Source organism: Humulus lupulus, chromosome 1, assembly GCF_963169125.1.
Source record: "Humulus lupulus chromosome 1, drHumLupu1.1, whole genome shotgun sequence".
Lineage (NCBI taxonomy): Eukaryota > Viridiplantae > Streptophyta > Magnoliopsida > Rosales > Cannabaceae > Humulus > Humulus lupulus.
Genome location: NC_084793.1, coordinates 159,257,876 through 159,263,144, shown reverse-complemented (window position 1 = coordinate 159,263,144; position 5,269 = coordinate 159,257,876).

The window sequence follows — 5,269 nt, the reverse complement described above, 5'->3', positions numbered from 1 at the left end:
GACTATTGGACTCACACAAGTCAAATGTTTGACTTATCACAAATTAAACAAAGACTAAAAAACGTGACTAAAAATAAAAAGACTCATTAAGCTCCTAAACTCAGTCAACTTTGATGAGTAAGACAAGTCTTTGTTCTCCTTCAATGTTGACCACGGTCTCCTCTTGTTTTAGGACTTTGTGGACTAGGCTGTTAAGTTCTTCCTTGAATCTCTTGGCTCGTGCCCTCGTCACTGGACCAACTGGAACTTGACTTGATACTTGGGTCTTGGTGTCCTCATCATTCCCCCCCTCTTTAGAAGGATTTGACCTCAAATCGTCACCTGCATCAAAAGGACTCAAATCAGAAACATTAAAAGTAGCACTAACATTATACTCACCTGGTAAATCGAGTCTGTAGGCATTGTCATTGATCCTTTCAAGTACTTGAAATGGACCATCTCCTCGAGGTAGCAATTTTGAACGCCTTTGTGTTGGGAATCGCTCTTTCCTCATGTGTAACCATACCCAATCACCGGGCTCAAAAACCTGCTTATGACGACCCTTGTTAGCTTGCTTAATGTATTGTTCAGTCCTTCTCTCTATGTTGAGTCGCGCCCTCTCATGGATTTTCTTCACAAATTCTGCCTTCTTCTCGCCATCTAAATTCAAATGCTCAGAAACAGGTAAAGGTGATAAATCCAAAGGAGTTAGAGGATTAAAACCATAAACAATTTCAAATGGTGAAAATTTAGTAGCAGAATGCATTGAACGATTATAAGCAAACTCAACATGTGGCAAACAATCTTCCCAAGTCTTAATATTTTTACTTATGATAGCCCTCAACAAGGTGGATAGGGTCCTATTAACTACTTCTGTTTGACCATCGGTTTGAGGGTGACAAGTAGTAGAAAATAATAGTTTTGTCCCAAGTTTTCCCCACAATGTTTTCCAAAAATAGCTTAAGAACTTAGCATCCATATATGATACAATTGTTCTAGGCATACCATGTAATCTCACAATCTCCCTAAAGAACAAATCTGCAACGTTAGAGGCATCATCAGTTTTATGACAAGGAATAAAATGAGCCATCTTAGAAAATCTGTCTACAACCTCAAAGATTGAATCCCTCCCACGCTTACTTCTAGGTAAACCCAACACAAAATCCATTGAAATGTCAACCCATGGTGAAATAGGGATAGGTAGGGGTGTGTAAAGGCCATTTGGCTGAACTCTTGATTTAGCTTGCCTACAAGTGACACACCTACCACAAATTCGCTCAACATCTCGTTTCATGTGGGGCCAAAAGAAGTGCTCTTGCAACATAGCTAGGGTCTTAGCAACTCCAAAATGTCCCATCAACCCTCCCCCGTGGGACTCTCTAACTAGAAAATCTCTCACAGAACAATTAGGTACACACAACCTATGCTCCCTAAACAAGAAACCCTCATGCCTATAAAATTTTCCGTCAGCAGACTTTTCACAAACAACATAAGTTTCCCCAAAATCATGGTCAGCAGAATACAACTCCTTTATGTGTTCAAACCCAAGAAATTTAGCATCAAGAGTAGAGATTAGGGCATACCTGCGAGAAAGGGCATCAGCAACCACATTCTCCTTACCTTGTTTATAGCGAATGACATAAGGAAATGTCTCAATGAACTCAACCCATCTTGCATGTCTCTTGTTGAGCTTGTGTTGGCCTTTCAAATGTTCCAAGGATTCATGATCTGTGCGAATCACAAACTCCTTTGGCCACAAATAGTGCTGCCATGTTTCTAAAGCACGCACTAGTGCATACAATTCTTTGTCATAGGTGGGGTAATTGAGGGCAGCCCCACTTAGCTTTTCGCTAAAGTATGCAAGCGGTCTCCCATCCTGCATAAGAACAACGCCAATACCTATTCCAGAAGCATCACATTCAACTTCAAAAGTGTTAGAAAAGTTAGGCAAAGCAAGTAAAGGAGCACGAGTAAGCTTGTATTTCAGTAGCTGAAATGCCTCCTCTTGAGCTTCACCCCATTTAAATATCACATTCTTTTTGATAACTTCTGTAAGTGGTGCGGCGATGGTGCTAAAATTTTTCACAAACCTCCTGTAGAAGCTAGCAAGTCCATGAAAACTTCTAACATTACCTATAGTTGTAGGGGTCGGCCACTCTTGGATGGCTTTGCTCTTTTCTTCATCCACCTGAATACCTGTAGCACTTACAACAAAGCCTAGGAAAACAAGCTTATCGGTGCAGAAAGTACACTTACTGAGGTTAGCATATAAACTCTATTTCCTAAGAACATCCAAAACAGAATGCAAATGCAAAACATGGTCATGCAAATTCTTACTATAAATAAGAATATCATCAAAATACACAACCACAAATTTTCCAATGAAAGCACGCAATACATGATTCATTAAGCGCATGAAAGTGCTAGGTGCATTAGTTAGTCCAAAAGGCATGACTAACCACTCATACAATCCATGTTTAGTTTTAAAAGCAGTTTTCCACTCATCCCCTTCTTTCATACGTATCTGATGATACCCACTTTTAAGATCAATTTTGGAAAACACACAAGAACCATGCAATTCATCTAACATGTCATCTAAACGAGGAATGGGATGTCGATATTTTACCGTTATATTGTTGATGGCTCGACAGTCAACACACATCCTCCATGTTCCATCCTTCTTGGGAACTAGAATCACTGGAACAGCACAAGGGCTCATGCTTTCTCTCACATGCCCTTTCTCCATCAATTCTTCAATTTGCCTTTGCAATTCCTTTGTTTCATCAGGATTACTTCTGTAGGCTGGTCGGTTTGGGATGGAAGCACCTGGAACAAAATCAATTTGATGTTCTATTCCTCGAACAGGTGGCAAACCATGTGGTACTTTCTCAGGAAACACATCCTCAAATTCCTGCAAAATAGACACAACAACACTTGGCAGCGAAGAATCAAGTTGGTTAGTATTTAAAAGAGCCTCCTTATACATGAGTAAAATCATGGGCTGTTTTGTACACAATGCTCTCTTAACCTCACTTTTTTTTGCATAAAAATTATTTTGTTTTCTCTCACTTGATTCCACACTTTTCTCTCTGTGTCTCTCTTTTTCCTCACTCTCATTCATCTTTTCACTCTCTTTTTGCTCACTCATTTTCTTTTTGTCACTCAATTTTTGCAACCTCACTTGATCGTGATACACTTGCTTTGGTGTCAAAGGCGCTAGAGTGATTGTTCGTTGACGGAATGTGAATGAATACTTGTTGGTGAAGCCGTCATGCTGCACCCGCCGATCAAATTGCCAAGGCCTTCCTAGAAGGAGGTGTCTAGCTTGCATGGGAACCACATCACACAACACCTCATCTTCATACTTGCCAATTCGAAATGAGACTAGCACCTGTTTTGTAACCCTCACTTCACCACTATCATTCAACCATTGCAATTTGTATGGACAAGGATGCCTAAGCGTTGTAAGCCCCAGCTTGGCAACCATGGAAGCACTAGCAACATTAGTACAACTACCTCCATCAATAATGACACTACATACCTTGTCTCTCACATGACAACGAGTGTGAAAGATGTTCTCTCGCTGCACCTCTTCTTCCGCTTCTTTTGCTTGCAAATTCAGGACTCGCCTTGTGACTAGCGCAAGCATCTCACCAGATTCTGGCCCATACTCATTGTTAGAAGCATCTTCCAATGGTGGCATGTCAGCAAGATCATCGTCATCTTCAGAATCTATCTCTCCACTTTCTCGAATCACCATGACTCTCTTGTTTGGACACTGGCTAGCTATGTGTCCTCGCCCCTGACATTTGAAACACCTTATCTCACTAGAATGAGACTTAGTAGGAGTTGTTTTACCTTGAGGTGGTGTGGCTGTGGTGGCTGGTTTTGGTGTAGATGATGAAGTGGGTTGGTCTTCTTTCTTTGGATAGTTCGACCTCCAAGGTGTTGTACTTGGATTGTGTGGGCTCGGTCTTGACCTCGAACTTGAACTACCCTTCTTGAGCTGCCTCTCAACTTTGATTGCCATATGAACCAAATCCTCCAATTCCACATAATGGTGTAGCTCAATTGGGTCAGCAATCTCTCGGTTCAACCCATTCAAAAACCTTGCCATGGTTGCCTCCCGATCCTCTTCAACATTGGCTCTAATCATAGCCATCTCCATCTCCTTGTAATACTCATCAACACTTCTGTAGCCCTGACGAAGACCCTGCAACTTAAGGTAGAGATCTCGATAATAATGAGGTGGTACAAACCGTCGCCTCATCACCCTCTTCATGGCCTCCCATGTGTCAATAGGGCGATCTCCACTCCGCCTCCTGTTGATGCACAACTGATCCCACCAAACAATAGCATAATCAGTAAACTCAATGGCAGCAAGTTTTACCTTCTTCATGTCGGAGTAGTTGTGACAATCAAAAACTAGCTCCATCTTCTTCTCCCACTCAAGGTATGCTTCAGGATCACTCTTCCCCTGAAATGCTGGGATTCTCAATTTGATATCCCCCATATAATTATCTACCTGGTTCCTATCTTCTCTATTCCCACCATACCTCCTATGGTTACCCGTCGACATCCTATCAAACTCATCATCAGAAACTACCCCTTCTAAATCCCCTTCATTCTCATCCTCCCTTTGGTGTACCCTACCCCTCCTTGGTCTCCGTTGTGCCCCCTCTTCTACCCTATCCAACTGCTCATGTATTTGCTCACACTCCTCCCTCAACATCCTCCTCATCTCCCCCATTAAAGCTTCAATTTGTAGATTTGGAACTGTAGGTGGTGGAGCGTCATTGCCTGCATTTCTTTCTGTAGTTTGTGGCATGATGGAGAATCTGCAAAACAATAACGTAAATAAGGGGATTTAGAAGCTCTTTAAGCTTTGGAAACCCTATTTTCCACTCTATTTTCTTCTTTAAGCTCTTTGAAAACTAATGAAACAGTGATATGGAGGTTCAAGCAGCCAATTCTACCAAACAAATCAAACGAAAACCGATGAAAAAGTGGCGAAAAATGGTGATTTTTGGAACACTTGTGTGGGGTTTTGGCAAAAGGGCCTCTAGACTATGGGGAACAAGAATAGAACAAAAAATTTTAAGAAGGGTTTCCAGACTTTTTTTTTTTTTTTTTTTAGTCTCGGATCCTCTTGGTTTTCTTTTCTTCTTCTTTCTTTCTATTTTTTTTTTCTCAAATGCAGGTACAAGACACAAGAAAAATCAGAATTGGTGGAACTACAACAATTCGAAAACAATACAACTTAGATTGCACAAAAGTACAAGAGTAACTC